The sequence below is a fragment of the Perca flavescens genome, chromosome 10 (genome assembly GCF_004354835.1).
Source record: "Perca flavescens isolate YP-PL-M2 chromosome 10, PFLA_1.0, whole genome shotgun sequence".
Taxonomy (NCBI): domain Eukaryota; kingdom Metazoa; phylum Chordata; class Actinopteri; order Perciformes; family Percidae; genus Perca; species Perca flavescens.
The window spans coordinates 29,602,584-29,626,367 of record NC_041340.1 but is presented as its reverse complement, the minus strand read 5'-3'; positions in this window follow the sequence as shown (position 1 = coordinate 29,626,367).

Below are 23,784 nucleotides of genomic sequence, written 5' to 3'. Positions count from 1 at the left end.
CTTTGATTTATGTACTGTTGGTTCAGTGGAGTTCAATGACCATTAAGTCTGTTAGTGCCATCAGTTACAACTGCCAGAAGGGCTGGGAAGGTTAAATGTAATGGCTTTGACAGTGGCGAAAGCCCATAATGTTTAGACAGAGTGACAGCACACACACACACACACACACACACACACACACACCACCACCAGATGTTCACAAGTATTTTTTTGGAAGTCCAAGTCTCAAGTCTCTGTCCCTAACAATGTATTGTTAAGTCTTATGAATTCAAAGCATGTCCTGAGCTACCATCCAGACAATACAGTATCAAAATCAGTTCTAGGATAACTTCATGGGGTCTACTGCAATGCAATCTGAAGAAATGTCTGGCAAAAATCCAATACAGCTCACCATCCAAATAACACCATTCCTACAGTAAAGCATTATGGGATTGTTTCTCTGTAGGGACTGGAGCACTTGTCAGGATAGAAGGAAAAATGGATGTGGCAAAATACTGTCAAATTCTTGAGGAAAATCTGCTGTTCTCTGCCAGAAAGTTGTCAATGGGAAGAAGATTTACCTTCCAACATAACAATGACCCAAAGCACACAGCAAAACTGACCACACAGTGGTTGAAGGAGAAAAAGGTGAATATCCTTGCATGGCCTAGTCAGAGCCCAGACTTAAACCCCATTGAAAATCTGTGGAATGACTTGAAGAGAGCAGTCCACAAACGGTCACCATCAAATTTAACTGAACTTGAGCAGTTCTGCAAAGAAGAGTGGTCAAATATTGCAACGTCTAGATGTGCAAAGTTAGTAGAGACATATCCCAACAGACTAAAGGCTGTAATTAAAGCAAAAGGTGGTTCAACAAAATACTGAAACAAGGCTGTGATCCTTTTTCCAACTCACTGATTATGTTTTTTGATTTTTTTATGACATGTTGGTGTTATATCTTTCACTTGGATGTTATAAGTTGCACTGAGTAAATACAGGTGAGTGAAACAAAAACTGTGTCTGTCTTAATTTCAGGCTGCAAAGCAACAAAATGGTTGTTCGACGATTCTCGGAGCTCAAGTCCGAGTCAAGTCTGAAGTCTTTTGGGTCCACTGTGAACCACTAGTACACAGGTGATTTATTATTTTCCTTCATCAAATATTCATAGTGAATTTACTGTCAGATCTGAGGTGCAGGGTATTTTTACCTGCTGTATAATGAAACACTTGACATGGTTCATGTCACTGGAAGTCAACCAGGACAAGGGGTTTGGTTAAATATACCTAAGAAGAACAAGCTGAGGCCTTTGAGGCACAACAAAAAACAAAATACAAAAGTCATGAAGATATACTATAAAGTAATTTAGATTTAGGGTAAAGATACCTTTTAATGCGTGTTGCATGTAAATTATACGTACCATTCAACAATATTCTTTCCTTTTTCTTTTTGTGGTTGCTTTCTACACTGTTCCCAACACAAGGCTTTCAGGTGTTCATTGTGGTAAAAACACTAGGGGCCAACTGTATCACGAAATGATACAACTTTCAATTAAAGTTGTGATAAACGTCAAAATATTCAAACCTCCAGGAAAGGTCTTCTGCAGGATGTCTGGAGTCCTGTGAGGAAAACTAACCTTGTCCATATGAGCAAGTCGAGATAAATCCATACAAAGTGACAGCTCTCACACTGTTGTGCAAAATACAGCCATCCTGCATAATTGCAAACCTTCAATGAACCCTCTGTCAGTCAGTTACCTGACTGTAGGTGTATTTATTCAAGGGTACATGATGCCATTGCAGGGTATGTAGTGTACTATGTAGCACCCTCAGGTACAGCAGTTCAAACCTGCTTGTCAACATTTGTCACCAGTCATCCTTGTGTCTCTCGTCTTAACTGTCACTCTGTTATCTGCTGTAAAATAACAAAGAATTTCCATAAAGAAACAATGACTGTAGTTATGGACTACTTTTCAACCTGTATCCTTCCACATTTCGTGATTTGACCTTAAGTATTCAGTGAACCATGAGTGACTCTATTTTGGTGCTGTCAATCTACTCATGTTAATTTGCAATGGGGCACACCTGTTTCAAAGACTTTGCCAGAAAAACATCATCTTCTCAGGGAGACATGCTGAAAAAGAAATGTGTTTATGAAGCAGTCAATCCAGCTATCTCATTTGACACTACCTAAGGCTCTGTTTGAACGGGCCCTCTTAAGATTGATCACTTATTTATCCAGCAACTCTGAGAGTAAATCAAGGAGGGAGAACATTCACATTCACTGCACCCGAGGAAGCGGACAAGTTCTGTTAGGATTTGGATATGAAGGAAAGGGATGTGACGCCCACGCTGAATGCTTCGCGACCGGACCGGGAGATTAGTGTATTTGGAACACTGCAAGTTCAACCGAGTTCACTGCATGTAAGTTTGGCAACCTGATGTTTAAAGGAATGTTTGATGAGGCTGAAAACATGACGGACATGGACTGCTCAATTTACACAGCCTAAGATAATAGAGTTTTGATAAACACTTATCTTATAATCTATATTTACTACTCTGACATGGTTTGTTACCCACAAAGGCTATTTCATTGCGTAATAGCTGGTCAAATTATAAGCTTGGGAGCCGAGTTACAAGGAATATTTGATTTGACGGCATTTCATAATCTGTCTATTACTCCTACACGGCTGATTTGTTTTTCTTAAAATTTATTTCAGAACTTAATAGATGGTTGGTACTTAGTTTTAAGGTTTGTTTTGTAACATTGTTCATGTTTAACATAGGAAAGCATTAGACCTGTTTCAGTTAACCTGTGACTTTAGACAGGTGGGGCAGTTTTGAGCTGAGTTTTTGTGCCAGCTGCGTTTGATGTGGCCACGTATCCTACAGAGAGGGAAGGGGGTCTGCGGTCTCGGAGGGTTAGAGGATTTATTTTATGTTTTGTGTTTTCACCACATTGTGCTTAGATCTAACGGCTCACCCTTTGTTACAAATTTATCAGTGAATTCTGGTAGGGTACTCGAGACATATATATGTGTAAATTTTGAAGATGGCTGAACTTTCAATCCTTTCTGTTAACATCAGGGGGCTAAACGGGCTGATCAAACAAGCTAAATTCCTGGGGTCTCATTTATAAAACTGTGCGTAGGATCCTTACTATAAGTGTACGTGCGTCCAAAAGCCCAAAATGGCGTACACCAAAAAAAAGTCAGATTTATAAATGTTCCCTTTATAAATCAGAGATTAACTACAAGCGTGTGTACGTGGATCAGCCTCTTATCCCGCCCTGTACACGCCCATTTTTAACCATAAATAGTCAATGCAAAGCACCTCGTGAATGCTGATCAGTGTATGAATGACACTGGCAGTTGTTACACTGAATCATGATGACTGGCGGAGAAAAAGCAAAAAACTTCTTAGACGTTCAGGAATTGCTGCAAATTGAATTATAATTTCGGCCTGTTCTTGCACAGTGTATGGAACCCTGATCTATAGTCTACATAATATTAATAATACGTCCAAAACGGCAGGCACTCGGGGACAGCTTCGATATACCAGACGTATATACAGCATTACGCACGGGGGTCACCGCAGTATTTATATGTTTACAACAATTTGTGATTGTTAACACCTTGCCATCACAGCATCAACTAGTGGTATCCCCCACCCCAAGATACAATTTGAAGACGAAATAAAGTGTAATAGGCAAACACACTTTTCTTCATGCAGGTTTTGTCACAAACAGTATTGAAGTTTGGACTGATAACAAGGACATTAAGGGTAACGATTGCGGCAGAGCTTAACAGCTGTATTTTCAGACTTTGACATTTGATGATATATGCACAGTTTAAAGACAGATATTTAGTTATTTACACTGTGTTCTGCAGTTATCTAATGGTAGGGTATTTGATGATATCCTGTATTCCATGCAGTCGGGCCATCTCCTCCTCCTGCGCTCTGTAGCGGACAATGTGACGGCGAGACAGCACCGATTAAATATTAAGAACAAATTTTTATTTAAGATTTGAGTTGGAGGTGTTTATGGAACAAGTATCACTGAGTACAAGCGCGAATAACACTGCTGGATTTAATCTTCATGATAACGTGGATAACATGGAGTGAAAGCAGGGCCGTGCAGAGACCTTTGGAGGGGCAGGTGCTCAAAGTATACAAGGGGCACATGGAATAAGGCTTTAAATAGGGCTGTGCTCAAAATATCAATACATCAATATATTGTGACACATTCCTTTCTGATACGTGTATCGATACAGATGCTTCTGTATTTATATGGCAGCAAATGTTGTTATGCAGTTTTGAAAAAGAATCAGAATAGAAAAGACCATTTTAAGGTCAAAAGTTTAAAAAACTATTTTCTTTGCACCTATTAATAACTCTGGAATTACAAACTGAAGTGTCTTAAATTGTCCCGATCTGAAGACTTTTTGTTCTCTGTTATACAGAATAGTAAAGAATAGCTGTTATAGAAACTCTGTCTAGAACATCGTCATTATTCAAAATCAAAGTGGCCTGTTTCGTACAGTACAGTATAGTTTTATTTAATGCGTTATCAGCAAGGGTTAAAATTTTTTTTGAAAAATAAAATGCTAAATGGCACTTTCTGGAGAGTTTAGTGCAAAGAAATGGAGAAATTGAGTCTAACGTGATATGTGCAAAACTGCAAGGTTAAGAGCCTATACTTTGCATTGTTGTATTATCATCAGGTATTAGGGCATTTAGCATTTACATTACTGTTAATCAGTCATCACTTCATTACACATTGTATTACCTTGTTCTGATATAAGAAGTGACCCATACAATGTGCCAAACATAATGTTCTACATAAAGAGACAGTGCAGCATATGACAGTAGCAACAGCTGCAAAGATTTGGGTCTGTGGTGACCAGATCCACCTCACACAAACTTCCTTCTCCCATTCTCTCTCTTTACTATAACACACATACACACACACATGCGCACACACACACACGGCGCCGAGTGGGGCTCTCCGTGGCCAGCTCGGAGCCCAAGGGGAGAAGCGAGAACCGGTTCAACGGCTTGGTCAGCGACATGAACTCATAGCGGCCAGTGGAGCTTTCGAGCACTGGGCTTCCAGCGCTGTGAACAGGGTTTTTAGCTTTAGGAGAATGCATTTTATCTACCGACGGAGACACTTTGGTGTTATGTAGTTGACCGCGGTGAATTGTCTGCAGTTCTGGGCGGGTTGTTGCCGTGTTCTGATTGTTCTCATCTTATCTCCGCCGAGACAAAATTGTGACATATTTAGACTGCAAGCAGGCACATCCGGACAAACGAGCAGGCTTATGTGCCGGGGCTGAGCCCCGGAGAGCCCCGGCCCAATTTAACCCCTGCACACAGCAATATAAACAACCGCTCCATGCTCTCTTCACGTCGTTCTTGAAAAATAATAATAATAATCAGTAAACATTACAAACACTCCGCTTCGCTGAGAACAGCACTTACCGCGGTATTGAAGATCCTCTCCTTCTGGTAGTAGTGTGCGTGCGCGATATTGAAAAACGCGCATGCGGCAAATCGTCCCGGTCTGGATGAGGTCAGGTGAAAGGTCATCATGTGGTTCATTTTATTTATGATAAATTATTATTCATTAATTTACTAATAGTTAGATTTGGGCAGGCCTTCACAAAAGGGCCTTTAATTAAACCCTCCGCCCCCTCCCCCCCTCTGCACGTGCCTGAGTGAAAGAATGTGCGAGGCATCAATATTAGAAAATATTACGAATAATCTTATTCCCATTTACTCTCTGCAGTCTCCCTATTATATAGTCTTCCTATTTTGTCTCCAAAATGTACGTACGCATAGGTCAGAGTTTGCGTGGAGGACCGCACATTCTCCCGTCAAGTTATTTTTTTATAAATCACAACCTTTGCGTGGCAAGTGGCGTACGCACATTTTCAGCCCCGTTTTGTGCATATGCCACGTTTATAAATGAGACCCCTGGACTATTTAAGAAGGAAGAACATAGACATGGCACTTATTCAAAAATCGCATTTGCGTAAAAGAGATGTAAATCGTCTACAAAATAAATATTTCAAAGTTGCTGCTGCATCTAGTGACGAGACCAGAACCAAGGGCTCCATTGTTTTGCTGTCACGGAGATGCACACTCACCATAGACAAAAGTAGTAAAGACTCTTCAGGCAGGATATCATATATATGTACTACGATAAGGAGTAGGAAAATAGCCTTTGTCTCAGTATATGCACCGGATACATATGATGAAAGTTTTTTCCCATGCCTAACTATCAGGGTCCCACCGTCATAAGCACTCACTCCTCCCACTCATACACATGCCGTTCACTATCTCCTCAATACTGATTACTCGCACCTGCACTTCATTATGCCACGTCATCAGTTCACCACCTGCACCTCATTAGTCCACCACCTTTATAAGCAGCACAGGCACATACACTCCTTGTCTGGTCTCGTTTGCTTCATGAAACTTAGACTCGCTCTCGTTGACTACTTACCTGTAGTTATCCTCCTGTCTTCTGCTGCTGCCCTGAGCCTCACGTAGTACCTGCCGAAGATCTGCCTGTTTGACCTGCTCTCTGTTCCTCCTGTTGGACTTTGTTAATAAAGCTCAGCTTCACGTACCTCCAATCTGACTCCTGGTCATTCCGTAACAGAAGACCAGACCACCATGCAAAATCCAACGGAACCCGTGGCGAATCCAGTTCGAGATCCATTCGCGGAGCTGGTGCAGGCGGTTCGTCAGTCACTCCTTCCTTCACCACCTGTTAATCCACCCACCGTTCCCGAAGAGATTCTCCTCTCAGCACAGCGGCATCTACTTCCGCAAACAGCCGCTGCTTCGGCTGCTGCTCCTGCTGCCGCTGCGAATCCCATTGCCCGACCAGCGACATTCTCTGGAGAGGTGGAGGATTGCAGCGGCTTCCTGCTCCAAGTGTCACTGTATTTCCAGATGCAAGCTCATCAATTCAACAACAATACGGCCCGAGTGGCTTTTGTGATCTCCCTGTTGTCGGGCCAAGCTCTCCAGTGGGCCCAGTCGCTGTGGAATTCAAACTCCCAAGTGGTGACATCCCTGTCAAACTTTATTCAACACTTCAAGGAAGTTTTCGGGCAGGTGGCGGCTGATCTCACTGTTCATGACCACCTCTACCGGCTTCGCCAAGGACAGTCTTCTGTGAGTACCTATGCTCTTCAGTTTCACACTCTGGCGGCAGCTAGTGGTTGGAATGAGACCGCCCTCATTACTGCCTTCAGACATGGTCTCAACCCTGATCCGCCAGCTGGTGGTGGTGTATGATGACACGATGGGACTGGAAAACCTTATTCAGAAGACTGTTCGTGTGTCTCAACGTTTATCTGCCTGCAAAAACTCTGCCACGGCTGCCTCTCCTCTGACCTCGGTGACGACTGTCTTTTCCCCAGCCTGTCTATACTGTGGAGATGACAAACACTTCATCGGAGACTGCCCTGTCCGTCCCCAGCGCCCAGCGGTGAGTTCCATTCAACTCCCTCCAAAAATGTAAACTGATTCGTACTCCAGTACAAGTGTTGACTACACGTATCTGTGTCACAGCGCAAGCCCTCATCGACTCAGGCTCAGCGGGGAACTTCATCTCCACTCCACTCCTACAAACGTTAGGGGTCCGCAAACGTCGGAGCCGTCAAGAATTGAGAGTCCACACCATCCAAGGAAAACCGCTGGGTAGGGGTCGGATTCGCCACTTCTCCCCCACACTGACGCTCCGTATAGGCAGTTTACACTCAGAAGAAATCACGTTCATGGTACTGGAGGACTCCACTGCTGAGCTCATCTTGGGACGGCCGTGGCTAGTGCAGCATCAACCCACCATCAACTGGACAACCGGAGAGATCCTTCAATGGGGTGAGGACTGTTTCCATTCATGTGTCACATCGCTTCAGAGGATTATGAAGATCCCCCCATTCCAGCCCTTCTTCCTCATCTCCAAAGAATGGACCCCGGTTTCCCGACCGTGGGACTGCGCAATCGACCTGCGACCCGGAGCCATTCTCCCTCAAGGCCGGGTCTATCCCCTGTCCATTCCAGAGCAGAAAGCCATGGAGGAGTATGTGAAGGAGGCACTTCAGCAGCAGTTCATCCGCCCATCTACCTATCCTGCCGCTTCAAGCTTCTTTTTTGTGGCCAAGAAGGATGGGGGGTTTGAGGCCATGCATAGACTACAGATCCCTCAACTCCCAAACAGTAAAGTTCAGATATCCCCTTCCTCTGGTTCCTGCCGCACTGGAGCAGCTGCGTGGAGCCCGCATTTTTACAAAGCTGGATCTACGCAGTGCATACAACCTGATCTGCATTCGTCGAGGAGATGAATGGAAGACGGCATTTGTCACACCCTCTGGACATTATGAATATAAGGTCATGGCCTTCGGACTGTCCAATGCTCCAGCGGTTTTCCGGGGATTCATGAACGAGGTCCTCCGGGAGTTCCTCAACCGATTCGTAGTGGTCTAAATAGACGACATTCTCGTCTATTCCTCCATCAACGACACATCCGTCTGGTTCTGGAGAAACTCAGAGAAAATTAACTGTACCTGAAACTGGAGAAGTGTGAGTTTCACACCCCCTCTGTGCAGTTCCTGGGTTACAACATCGACCAACACGGAGTCCAGATGGATCAGAGGAAGGTGGATACCATCCGAAACTGGCCTCACCCCTCTACTGTAAAGGACCTCCAGCGGTTTCTTGGATTCGACAACTTCTATAGAAGATTCATTCACAACTACAGTCTCATCAGCGCTCCTCTAACCTCAGCCCTCAAGGGGCAGCCCAAATCCCTGTCCCTGTCTCCAGAAGCCATCGTCTGCTGCTGCCCTGAGCCTCACATAGTACCTGCCGAAGATCTGCCTGTTTGACCTGCTCTCTGTTCCTCCTGTTGGATTTTGTTAATAAAGCTCAGCTTCACTTACCTCCAGTCTGACTCCTGGTCATTCCGTGACACTAACCAATGAATTGCTTTCTCTCAGAATACTCACTAATTATAGGGGGAGACATGAATGCGGTACTAGACTTAAATCAGGATAGATCAGAGGTCAGCCACACAAAAGACCAAAAACACATATCGGACATGTTTAATGCAGTTGTGGAATCCCATGATCTTACAGATATATGGAGAATGCACAATCCTACTAGCAAGGATTACACCTTTTTTTTTCCACACGTCACCGCACCGCATTGATTATTTTTTCTGCTCCAGTGAACTTAAGGCAATGTTCCACACAACAGCAATGGAACCAGCAATCCTGTCTGACCACAATGCACTGATAACCACATTCCATTGTGATATGTTAGGAGAAAAATCTAGAAGATGGCAATTTAATAATTCCCTTCTCCAAAACACAACTTTTAATACAGAATTTGGAGCCAAACTAGTGGAGTTCATATCAATCAATACTGGCTCAGTTTCGGACCCGGCGTACATCTGGCAAGCCACTAAAGGATTTATTAGAGATTTCACACTTCCTCTGCAGCAAATTTGAAGAAAAAGAGCGAGGCAAGGATTGAGGAGTTGGAAGAACGTTGTAAATCGTTAGGCCGGTTACACACTGCAGGCGTGGCGTGAGCGTGGTGTTTCTGTTGCGTGTCAGCTGCATGTCAGCTGCGTGGATTTTGTCTGTCTTTACACACCAGAAACGTGTCTGACGCGGCGCTGCTGCTGCTAGCCTTGTCTGGACACATGGATGTTTCCCATTGATAAAATGAAATGCCATGTTAAACAAATATATACTGATTTGATTACAGCAAAGACAACGTCAGCAGTATTGACGGCAAAATAGGCTACAGAATATTTCGTTTTGTATTGACAGGTGCAATATTAGAAAATCGATAAAAGAAATTACATTCATATAGGCCTATCTGCATTTATATCAAAACCTAGAGGCTTTCAAACATCAACATGTCATTTGTTAATATGTATTTGTGTCTAAATGACATATAAACATTATGGGGGGCTACTTTGAAGAATCTAAAATATAAGACATGTTTTTAGTTATTTCACACTTTTTTGTTAAGTACATATTTCCATATGTGTTCATTCATAGCTTTGATGCCTTCAGTGAGAATCTACAATGTAAATAGTCAAGAAAATAAAAAGGAAACACATTGAATGAGAAGGTGTGTCCAAACTTTTGGCCCGTATACGTACAGGCCAAAAGTTTGGACACCTTCTCATTCAATGTGTTTCCTTTTTATTTTGAGTATCATTAGTATCATTAATCATTAACAATCATACGATTGTTAATGATTAATGATACTCATCTATGTGAAGACACTGATCACGTTAATGATTTCTCACAATAATTATCAACAATGACTTAACAAGGTGGGAAACAAATAATATCAATATAAAATTTTCGTTTTTAGAACAGGCCTGAGGGCTACTCATGTGGTCCTTGGGGGCTACCTGGTGCCCACGGGCACCGTGTTGGTGACCCCTGCTCTAACCTGTTAACATGGGAGCCGGCTGACATGCTCGCGTGACGCGTCCAGTGTATAACCGGCCTTAGAGCAATCTCTTAAGACTTGTTTTTGTAAATCTACACATACTCTTTTAGTCACGAATCGAGCAAAGCTAAATGACTTGCTAAAAAGGAGAGCTGAATTCATAATGCACAGAGTGAAGAAAAATTACTATTTTAACGGCTGTAAAAATTTAAACAAAGTGAGTCCAGAGCTGCTATCAATAGCATCCGCACGGACTGAGGTATTTCAACAACATTACTGCCACTTTCCAGTCTTTTTATTCGAAGCTGTATGAATCCTCCTGCAATCCAGATCCGACGCAGTGCCAAAAGTTCCTAAAAGAGCTAAACCTGCCTCTTCTTGACCCAGAGGAGGCAGAAGAACTGGGTCAACCTATTACATTAGAGGAACTCAAATCAGCGCTAAAAACAGCTGAAAAAGGGAAAACACACCTAGAGCGCTTCATCGAGAAGCTAGTCCACCCTGACCAATCAGGGTTTATACCAAAGCGTCAATCTGCAGACAATATACACAGATTACTCCATGTAGCCAAAAACCTCCCAACAACGGCAGCAGTTTTATCACTGGATGCACTTTTGACCGCATAGAATGAAACTACCTGTGGCAAGTTGGCTTGGTTTGGGAGCCAAATTCATTGACATGGTAAGTACTTTGTTTGCGAATCCCACGGCCATAGTCTCAACCAATAGCCTGCATTCTCAGTCATTCTCCATTGCGCAGGGCTCGAGACAGGGATGCCCGCTATCTCCCATGCTATTTGCGATCAATCTTGAACCGCCCAGGCCATAAGGCAAAATAAAATATGTAATGTCCAGATTAAAACCAATAACAACTCAATATCGTTATTTGCAGATTGGTGGGGATAGGATATGGAGCAGGGGACTGACAGCGACATAACCAATCACATTATGACAGACGCTCCACTTAGCACCAATTGCAATGTTTAATTTTAAATGAATGTAGCCTACTGGCAGTTTGACACACGTGGGTGCTCCTTGGGTGCTCTGTATTTTCCGTGGGTGCTCCGGAGCTCGAGCACCCACGGTATTGGCGCCTATGATTGGAATAAATCTAATCTGCTCCTGTTGAACAACAAACAGGTGACATCAGCTATTAGTGATACAATACCAACCCAAAGCAAAATTACATATTTGGGCATCACCATCCACGCATCGCTACAGCGAGTTGTCCAGGAGAACTATGAAACTATACTAATTAGTGTTCAAAGGGATCTGACTAATTGGTCTGCGCTGCCGGCATCGCTACGGTCCAGGATTGCTGTTGTTAAAATGAAACATAGTTCCTCGTGTGAACTTCTTAAGTACAATGATCCCCTTACCCCCACCAATACATTTCTGGAAGAAACTTGATGCCGTAATCCGGCAGTATATTTGGAATAGTAAACAACCTAGGCTAAAATACTCAATCTTGCAAAGTACCATGAACGCAGGAGGCCTGGCCCTCCCCAACCTTAAACTTTAAACAGGTGGAGGAGCAACTTCGCTACACCAATAAGTGGCATTTGAGCACCCCAATTTGGCACAACATGCACTTAATGTCTGGTAACAAACCTTTTGTGTGTAAGCAGTGGTGTGACAGAGGTATTTATACCCTTGACCAGTTATTCAATGGGGAAGGTATGTTGAGCTTTGAGGACCTGAGAACTAGCTTTGAGATCCCTAGGACATCCTTTTTCCTTTATCTTTGCAGCCCTAAAATGTTATGGAGTACCACGGGGAAACAGTCTTGAGACCCACCCAATCATTAAATGGCTTGTTGATTTTCCTGCGAGAGGATTAGTGTCCAAGATTTATGCCAAATTGATGCAAGTATCCGTAGGTGAACTCACAATAGTACAGAAATGGGAGCGAGAGCTGAGCCATTCCTGAGGGGAACGTAATTAATTGGGAGACAGTTTGGGACAACATTTCCCACTGTTCCAAGAACCCAAATCACCAGCAAATCCACTTCAGCATATGCCATAGGATATATTGGACTCCTCAGAAGAGATACATCTCTAAAGCCATTCCAACTCCCTATTGCACGTTCTGTCAACCTGAACAAACTGAAACTTTCTTGCACATGGTCTGGGAGTGTGAACTGGTGCATGAGTTTTGGAATAAAACAACATCAATAATATCTGATGTGATAGGATGTCGAATTCCTACTGACCCAATTTTTTTGTTACTTAATGACGACTCTAAATTACATCTGCTTGGGAGACAGAAGAAAGTTTGGTTAGCTTGCTCAACCGCGACCAAGAAAATTATAGCTAAGCGCTGGCTCCCCCCCCACTCGCTTTGTATAAAACAGTGGTTGGCGTATTTCCTGGACATAGTTATGCTTGCTCTACAGCAAGGATTAACAAAGCCAAATAATCTACTATAGACCTATGGAAAGGTGCAGCAGCACAGGTATCGGTCCTGATGACCTCAGCATCACAAGAAGTAGAGGAGGGCGACTAGGCAAGGTGTGATTTCTGTTTTAGTTTTTGTTTATTTGTTTGTCTGTTTTTTCTTTCTTTTCCTCGAGACCGCGGAGGGTGCGGGGTGGGAGAGGGGGGTTGTTCTTGTTCAATTGTTTGTCTGTTCTGTTGTTATTGTTTAAAATAAAAAACTAAATAAAAAAATGTATCTTAAAAAAGAAATGCGAGCAACGTGCAGTATAATAATAATCTTAGCAAAAACAATACAGTATTTCAATACTGTTTCAATACAGCCCGGTCTCATTGCAGTTTGTAATATGGTTACGTTATTGAATCTGTTAAGTCGTGGACAGGACACGTAAATGTTGTTTTTTTGTGTGGCGATTATGAATTTAAAGCAATGGGAAGCATATTTCGTGATCACAGAACGATTATAGTAGCGAGTAGTATTGATAAGGTGAAAGTCCGCGCAGGGAGGTTGGTTGGGGTGGTGGATGGGTAAAAGAACACAGGACTTTTACCCCGTAGACCGGGGATCGCGTCCCGCGTGTTGCAGTTCCTTTCCTCGTTATTCTCTTCCTAACCACAACCGTCCCTCTGTTGTCGCCGTGTCCCGCGTGTGACGGTTCCTTCCCCCATTCAACCACAACCGTCCCGTTATTGTGGCGTTTCATTTCCCCGTTGTTGTGTGCCCCTGCGTCCCGCGAATGGCGGCCCGTCCCATTGTTGTGGCCGGCGTGTGCCGTTTCGTTTCCCCGTTGTTGTGTGCCCCTGCACCCGGGGATCGCGTCCCACGAGTGGCGCCCCGTCCCGTTGTTGTGGCCGGTGTGTGGCGTTTCGTTTCCCCGTTATTGTGTGCCCCAGCGCCCGGGTGTACACGAAATAAATGTCAAAATCATGACCTGTAAATAAATTAATAAATCTAAATAACGTGACTATTTCACCACCTGGCGTGAGACCGGGTTGAATAGGGCCGCTGCTCAGGCCCTAATAATTCCTTCAGTTCTAATATGGCCTTCGCCGTTGTCAGCGCTTAGGCCCTAGTTAATCACACTATATCAATGCAATGTAACTACTGCAGTATAATACAATACAATAATAATACAATAATCTAGCTAAATACAAACTTGAGCAAGGGCTTCCAACAATCGGCATTATAAATCAACAGCCACGTGCAAACTAGCTAACAGGTGAATAACACAAACATCGAAATCACCAGCTAAATTACTTTAAATCTGCAAGAACTATAGACCAATACAACAACAGGCTTAAATGAACTGACAACATAAGTTATGGGACTTACAGTTCTCAAAGACGCACACACGCAAGCTCAACTGACTATCCTCTGGAAGCACATAGTCTCTTTTTCTTTCTCTCACTTTTTTCTCTGTGTGGCGCGCGCGCCCGCTCGCGGTGTAATGGTACAGATCCATTTGTCCGATACGACTAAAAGCGTGGTGTTGCGACGTCATACAGCCATGGTTGATGCTCCACACCCTGACCAGCAGCTGATTGGACAAATGCGTGACGTGGGTCTGGCTACTCGAGAATTTCAACAGAGTGTCATAGCGGACGCGACACGACTATCCAGTAGAAGTGAAGACAGATTCAGCAACTGTATGGCCTATTTCTCGCTTAAAATGTTTTCAGAAACACGTTTCGGGGAACAATTTTCGTCAAATACGAGATTGTATTCTCAACGAGCCGCCATGACACTGTTGAAATTTTCAAGAAGCCAGACCCACGACACGCGTTCGTCCAATCAGCTGCTGGTCAGGGGCGATCAACCATGGAGGTATGACGCCGCAACACCACGCTTCAGTCGTGTCGGACAAATGGATCTGTACCGTAAGGCGCGTGTCCGCGCTACCCTCCAACATGCACCAACAATCAATCCTGATAGACGGCCTTTTGTACAATGTACAAAAGTAGATTTAAATGTTTTTTAAATTTAAAATTTTTTTAATTTCATTTTTTAAACAATAGTAGCCTACACTTTGTAAAACAATTGTGAGAATTGTGCATGTGTGTGTGTGCACTCCAGGCTCAATGTAAATAGATTTAACTTATCCTTGTGCTACCCAGTTATATACAACTCTGTACTCCTGTCTTGTTTGGTTGGACAAGTACAGCTGAATACACAAAAGACTTGTAATGCTCCACGTCGGATATCATAAGCCGTAACACTAAGCTGTTCAGAGGCAGAGAGGTGGTAAATTGTGAGAGAAAGCACGTGGTGAATATTAAGCAGCATTTGAGTGTGACCTGCCCTTGGTTAACACTGTTCGATGAAGACATGCCGGCAACAATTAATCTCTGTGTGAGATCAAGTGCAGATCGCGGTAATGGGCCAGTCCTCTCCCTGTGCTCCTTTGCATCCGCTGCACACAAAAGCCACAATATCAAAAAGTCTGCAGCAGCTGTTCTGTAGTCCTACAGTGTTTTGTGTCCATCTGTGTGAAACTGGACATAAGATGCTGAGGGGCAATGTGGCGGTTGGGAATGAGAATGGGCTCTTTGACCACGCCAAGAAACGTCCCGCACTCAGGAAAAGAAAAAGAAAAGAGAGAATCCAGGCAGAGGGCAGGGTCCCTACAGAAACAGCCCACTAGATGGTGCTCTTGGTTTAAAAAAAAAGGTTCAAGGAATGGCAATTCAGTTTGCTTTCAACCCTGTGTTGAACAGAGAGTGCAATCTAATGTGCTCAGAAAATAAAGATAATGGTTCACAACAAAGCTTCATGAGACTTCATTTGGCTGTCACTAACTCCTAATTTCCACTGGTTGCGGAACGGCTGCGGAACGGCTCCGCTGTGGAACGGCTCCGCTGTGGAACGGCTCCGTGCTCTGCCGTCCGTCAATACCCACCAGGAGTCATGACTGATAGCTGAAGTCACGAGGACCCACGAGATCTCGCATATTCACATAGAATAGAAACACAAAACCTATTTTGTTTCTGTGATCGACTTCCTGTCCCCCACAATCTGAATTGCGCTGAATTGCTGCGGAGCTCTTTTTTAGAATTAGAAGCTCTGCGTATCTGCTCCAGAGGGCTGCGGACCGCCGGAGCTGGGACGCAGTTGGAATGCAGCCGTTCCGCAGTCAGTGGAAATACACACATTGACTTTAATGGAAACCTATTGACTTTGCCGCCGTTCTGGAACCGTTCCAGAACCGTTCCGCAACCGGTGGAAATTGCCAGTAACTAAAAGGTATAATATACGATAAGTATCGCTTACTGTTTAGTAAGGTAGTGCAGCATTGGTCGATTGAGCTAGAGGGAAGGTGCTACATTACTAGATTATGAGTGAATACAGAGCTTCATCAGGGTGTGTGTGGGTGTGTGTGTGTGTGTGTGTGTGTGAGACACTGATGGGCAAAGTGACAGAATGGGCCGCATAACCTGCACGCTGTTATTGGCTGAAGGTTACACACCCACGTGGGGCCCATAAGCTGTTTGTTGACACCTATAAACGTCCTGCACTCAGAATCTTCTTCAAAATAAGAAAAGACAAAATACAGGCAAAGGGCAACGTCTCTGCAGTAGTGTTAATTTAGTCACCTATTTTTAATTTAGTCTTAAAAAGTCTTTAGTCATATTTAATCATTCACATATCTTCTTTTGTTAGTCAAGTTTTAGTCGACTAAAAGTCTCGCCATTTTAGTCTAGTTTTAGTCAAAAGAGAACTCAAGGTATCTTAGTCAAGTTTTAGTCGACTAAAATAACAAATTATTTCTGAGATTATTTCTAACCATTTCAGTCAAATAGTTATATAAAAATAAATTATATAAAGTTATATAAATATCGAGCCTCTTCCTTATTTCACCAGTAAATTCCTGTTAAACGACAAAAACAACCACTGAATGGGAAAAGGGTATTTTACAATAACTTTGAACGCAGCACGAGGCTGGCGAGGCGAGTTTGAAGTGAACGCAACATATGTGTTGTTTTTCAGACAACGGCAGCTGCAGACTGTGGTATGTCCCCCTGTTGTAATCCTCTACAGTGAAATACAGACAAACTTTTACACCGTTTAGCTGTCAGCATTTCAACTGTGTTTACTCCAGCTGCTAGCTACCGGTAGGCTAACGTTACCTGCTGCCAAGTGTGGTGTTAACTAGCGTCCCGTGCAGCCATGTTTCGGTTGCCTCTAACGTCCGTTTAGGAGCATCAGAGAGAAGCGCAAGCATTTAAGTTAAAAATAAAACAAAGCTATTTAATCAGATTAAAATTTGCGCAAAGATTATAGGACTACCTGTAGTGCACTCCTTTCAGGAGGCTCACAATAACAGTATGCTTAGACTAGCCAAAACTATTTCAAATGACTCTTTACATGTCTTGCACAGTGAATATCAGCTTCTGCCTTCAAACAGACGCTTTAGCGTTCATTCTTTTAATCGTATTAGACTTAAAAACTCCTTCATACATCAATCTATCCTATTGCTAAACCGGTTACATTAAACTCAGTGCAATATTTATTTCAGGGATATACATCTCCAAGACTTTGTCTGTGTGTATGTTTATGTCATGTACTGTTGTTATATATGTTTTCTCTGTTTCCTTATTTTGGAGTTTATGTCATCTGTGGTAATGTCTCATGTATGTTTGTTGGTGTTATTAATCTCATGAATGTTTGGATGTATGTGTATGTCCTCATTAGGATGTATGTGTATGTCATTTACTGTTTTTGGATGTATGTCTACGTGCTCATCTTAAACAAGCTACCCAGGGATGTACAAAGAATTTCAGCCTTTGGCTGACAATAAAGTTGTATCGTATCGTTAAGTAGCACCAAAATCCACGTTGCTATTCGGTCCGGTAGATAACGGTCGTTAAGGCACCGGTTGGTGCCGTATTAGCACTGGGTCTCGGTACCCAACCCTAGTAACAGCTGAATATTCTATCTCATGATGGAAAAGTAGAGACAATTGTACACAAAAATGAAGAGATATTTTATCTTAGTGATTATTTTATGCAAAACATTTTATTCTTGTCTTTTTTCGTCAACAATAATGCATGTTAATTTAGTCTTAATCAGCGTTTTTGGACATTGGTACAGTTTCATCATCGTCTCGTCTTAGTCATAGAAAAAAGGTTGTTGACAAACATATTTAGTCTCGTCTCGTCTGACGAAATTAACACTACTCTGCAGATACAGACACTACCACACACTTCTAGGGGTCGTAAGTGATGGATTAAAATGGATTATTTTGTATTAGTCTATACATTGTTTTTTTAGGATAACACTGCATATTACATATTTAAGTCAATTAGGGTAGAGAAAATAGATTTTACAATCTGTATGTGTCAGATACACAAACACATCACTGGACATTACAAGAAACAGGCCTATCCAACTCTCACTGTTATCTCAGTGTGTAAATATGGACAAACCTTTAGGCCATTTCTGACGAAAGGTTTGCTAGGAATCACTACACACTGCCACACATATCACTGTACACGATTCATCGCACGCACACTTACACACACCATTTGAGAGGGTTTTTAAATCTATCCAAGCTGGTAAATTGAATTCCATAGAGTCACTGAATGAGTTTCTCTCTCCAAAGTCGAACCCTGGGGCCAGTCATTACAAAGTAAATAGTTTCTTTCTTTCTCTTCTATTCCTGATTTTCCTTTTAGTTTTTTTTCTCTCCTCAAGTCATCACCTTGGGTTTTCCTTTTATTCCTTTTGTATCAGTCTGATCTTTTCTCCAGGGGGTGTCTACAAGTCAGATGTCAAACTTGTTTAAAGCCACCAGAAAGATGGAGTATAATTCCAATTTAAAAAATATGCAAATCTGTATACATGGTCCACCATTCATACAACTTAAAACTCTCGTCTTCGATAAAGCTTATAGTTAGGGAGTGAGGAGATGCAGCGTTCGCCTAGACCGGCGGGGGAGGGTGTATAGCTCCAGACACGGCACCCCTTCTCTTCTCTGCTTCTCTTCATAGTCGTTAGACTCATCTACCATATAATCAATGATATAATCAAAGTAGAGGGAGGCAGGCCAGTTCAGCCCAATCGGCAGGGTAGAGTTCTAGGCTGACCAGCTCCTCTGTACCCTGCTATGCCATGAACTACAACTACTATTTCTAGTCACTGATCCATTATCTTTATTGTGACTATTATTGCCACTGTTCATCACACCCCCAACCGACACCATCAGACACCGCCTACCAAGAGCCTGGGTCTGTCCGAGGTTTCTTCCTGAGAGGGAGTTTTTCCTCACCACATTGAGTGAATGCTTGCTCTTGGGGGAATTACTGAAATTGTTGGGTCTTTGTAAATTGTAGAGTGTGGTCTAGACCTACTCTATCTGTAAAGTGTATTGAGATAACTCTTGTTATGAATTGATACTATAAATAAAATTGAATTGAATGGAATACAGAACAGCTACATACACAATACAAATACATGTATAAAAATACATATAGACAATTTGGATTAATTAATCAAATTAAGCTGCAGTTGAGCTATGCTCAAAGGCATTATCTATACCATTTTTTCAAGGGCCAGAATGTTTCTAAGCAGACACTCTGGGGGCCGGACTTTCAAATAAAGAAAATAAAATGTATTTATACCTAATTCTTGTTTGAAATTTTCACATTAATGCTATTCTTTTTTTTTCTTTTACATGTATTAGTTTGAGCAAACTCCTAAAAAACATGGAAACTCCATAATGATAACTCTTTAATGGCTCTTTAACTAGAAAATGATCTCAGATTAGGAGGCAGTTCACTGAGGAGTGATGGTTAAAGTCTGTGATTATGGAAACATTATTGTAGATGCAGCGTCCTGATTGGTGGAAAGAAATGGCTGTTGTCAGGTAAACATGTCACTGTCAAAGAGGCTGAAGTGAAAAGTTGACATAGAAAAGCCAAAAGCCCAGCTTTAATGATGAATGACTATGCACTCGTCATGTATGCCTCATTTGCAATGAAAGATGCTTTTTCAAAATAATACAACCAGCATCATCATCATCAAGAATGAAGAACTCGAACATAACGATCACGTCATTCACGTGCATATTAAGTAGCCACTTATAATACCTCCATAGATTTACTGCTCCAGCAGAGTTTGGTTTGTTCAGCCAGCAGTGAGGTTTACAAGAATTTGTCCAAATTTCCAGATTCCCGGCAAACTAAGATTTTAGTTAGACTAAAAACCGACAGCTTTTGTTTTAGCTTGTTTGTAAAAATTTGATATTTGCAGAGTAGAGCTGTGTTTGCGTTAAACAGCGCAGTGGATAACCGGCAATTTCCACTGACTGCGGAACGTCTGCGTCCCTACTCCGTCCCAGTTCCGTCAGTCTGCGGACTCCGCAGCAGATACGCAGAGCTTCTATTGTTGACGGACGATGGAGAGCTCCGCGGCAATTCAGCACACGGCAGATAGTGCGGGACAGGAAGTCGAGCACAGAAACAAAATGAATATCCGGTTAATTTTCAAAATAAAATACAACGTGCTCACGGCGGATCATATTTCCCTGCACTACACCTTGAAAACACAGCACAGAGTTGTTTCCCCTCTAGTCATCTGGATGGAAACAAACTGTTGTTGGTTTTGTGGTTTTATTCTACGTGAATTCGCGAGAACTTGTGGGTCCTCGTGACTACAGCTGTCAGTCACAGCCGCAGCCGTTCCGCAACAAATCCGGACCCGGTGCGTATTGACGGACGGCATAGCACGCAGCAAACACGCAGCGGAGCCGGTCTGCAGCCGTTACGCATCCAGTGGAAACCCCGGTAAGAGTGGACTGAGCAGACAGAGCAGATGGAACTATCGCTTTCTACATGTTTATGCCGGTCTACACAGGTGAGTGCATTGATAAGTATTGTAGCCTATTTACAGAAAAGAGAGCGCGAGTTCACCTGCCCCTGCGGCCGTAGGTAACTCTTTCTGTATCGTTCCAGGTGCTGCGTGTTAAATTAACGCACACACATCTCGGCTCAGCTGTGTGTGTGGAGCTCGGGCATCACTGTAGAGAATCCCGGGATGTGAATAGAGATGTAAATACAGAGGGCTGGGTTTTTGCTCTAAATGCTTGAAATGATAAATAACAGAACGCATTTTTTTCTCTTTACATTTTGTGAATTCATGATTACTCTGCGGGCCAGACTAAAAGCTTTGGCGGGCCGGATGTGGCCCGCGGGCCGCCAGTTGACGTTAGCTGATCTATACCTACTGGCTGTAGTGATCACAATTTAGTTGCAGTTGTTAGAAATGCAAAAGTGCCGAAGCCTGGACCTAAAGTAATACAAAAGAGATCATAAATGGTTTCATCAGGACAGATTTAAAAATGATGTGAAAGATGTGTATTGGTCAGTAGTGTTGTTTTTGGCAGCCTGTTTTAATTTTAGTTTCAGTCAACTAAAAGTCTGAACATTTTAGTCTTATTTTAGTCAGAGTTATCCATGACTATTTTCGTATAGTTTTGGTCGACGAAAACGGATGACATTTTAGTCTAGTTTTAGTCAATAAAAAATGATTTTAGTCTCTTTTTAGTAATGCAATTCTATTTAACCCAGTCAACATAGTATATGTCTAAGAGTATAGACAAAACCAAAATTTTCTTTTAGCCAAACCGTATTATATTATTGTTACCTTATAGACTCAAGAATGCATCCACTCCAGACACGGAAGACGCTCTGATTTGAATTTACAAAATGTTTATTTTACCAACAAAACATGTTAGAAGTACACACACATAAATTTGAATAAAATAATTAAAATAAAATAAATAAAATAGCATCACATAACAATGCCAGAAAAAAATTAATACATTGAAGTTGTACCTCCTTGTGGCAAAGAAATCCTGAGCATCTGACTTGTCCATCTTCTTGGGTGGGACTTGCTTCACTGGTGCCATTTCTGGAATCTAGCACAAGAATAGATACAATTTCAGGACAGATGCAGCCTCTGGAAAATCTAACTGTTGTAAATATTAAAGGAACACGCCGACTTATTGGGAATTTAGCTTATTCACCGTAACCCCCAGAGTTAGACAAGTTGATCCATACCCTTCTCATCTCCGTGCGTGCTGTAATGCTGTCTGACGGCTCCCGCGGCATCAGGCCAGCACAGAACATGCAGGTGAATGGTTCCCGCAATCCTACTGCTCCGAATAAGTGAGAAAATAACGCCAACATGTTCCTATTTACATGTTGTGATTTATAGAGTCACAGCGTGTACAAAAAACAACGTAACATGCTGTGACTATACAAATCACAACATTTAAATAGGAACATGTTGGCATTATTTTGTCACTTTAGTCACAATTCAGAACAGTAGGCTAGTTGGAACCAGTTATCTGCAGGATCTGTGCTGGGCTAAGCTAATGCTGCAACCGTCAGGCAGCGTTACAGCACGCACGGAGATGAGAAGGGTATGTATTGACTTGTCTTACTCTGGGGGTTACGGTGACGGTGAATAAGCTAAATTCCCAATAAGTCGGCGTGTTCCTTTAAGTAGCATAAATCCTTGCTATGATTTTTACCATAGTAAATGAACCTGACCTGGTAGTCTCTGGAGGCATGTTAATGCCAATACCATTTGTTTAAATGTAAGTATTGGTCTAGAATAAAGTATTCAAAGTCATGTTGTTGATGCCAAATTCAGTTCAGCGTCATTGCTATGTGAATGACAAAACTAGCTACAGTATTTGGCCAACAAGGGATGCTTAGTACACATGGAGTCAGTCAGTCAGTTAGGAACTAAGAACCCACTTTACACTCTCTCACAAACAAATATACACACACACACACACACACACAGCCTCATAGTTGGCATGAGCTTTCTAAAATAGAAAGTAACGTTATGTTAATGTCTTGACTTACCTCAATTTCTCTTTCCAAATGTTCATTGGCATTCACATCGGCGTGGCTTCAACTCAGAGAGACGTGGAATTATCATAGACAGTATATAAACTGGACCAACAGATCCCGTTGCTCTGGACGGAGACCAGTGAAGGATATTAGAAGCACTTTTCTGGTGAGCGCTGAGCGTTACTGAGCAGCCTCCAACTGAGAGAGACGACGTAAATGTGACGTGAGCAACCTGTCTTAAAGTTGTAAGTCTTCTGGTAGCTGTGCCAAGAGAAATCTCAATCATTCCGAATCTTGCAGAGATGGAGGGCATAGGTAACCTGACTCCGCCAGATGGATTGCTTTGCATTTGCTCGGCATATCCATCTGGGAACTTTCCGTTGGAGAACTTTTGTTAGCTGATTGGATGAACCATCTGTCTATCACCTATGTTGGTGATAGATGGGCCAAATCAACCAATCAGATCCACGAAGCATATGAAAATACAACCACAAGCCCGCCCCTGCTGCTGCAGGCAAAGCATAGCTCGTTAGCTCAGCATGCAAGCAATATGTCGGTAAAGGATATTTGCCGTTTGTGTAACGAGAATTTAGGAATAAAAGGCACCATTTCAGGTTCCCGGACCATATTCCAAAAGAAGGATCCAAGAGAAAAAAAATTATTAGCGGCGGCTACCGCTGTCTGAAAATACTGGTTAGCTGATTGGATAAACCATCTGTCTATCACCACCTAACCCACCTCAAAAGCAACGCTGATTGGCCCGGTCGGTTGGCTAACGGCTCCAAATTTTCTCTATCTCAAGATGCCAGACTGATCTGCGAGTGGAAAACTGGAGCTCGCGAGATCAGGACGGTTTCACAAGGCTAGGGCATAGGTATATGTAAGGAGATAACATAGGCACAGGCTAATTATTGCTAACTAAAATGCTAGTTAACATTAGTAATTAAACCTTGTGGTGGAAGATTTCTGTCAACAGATAGTTTATTATTGCTTGCAAGCAAGGAGATTGAGTTACACAGC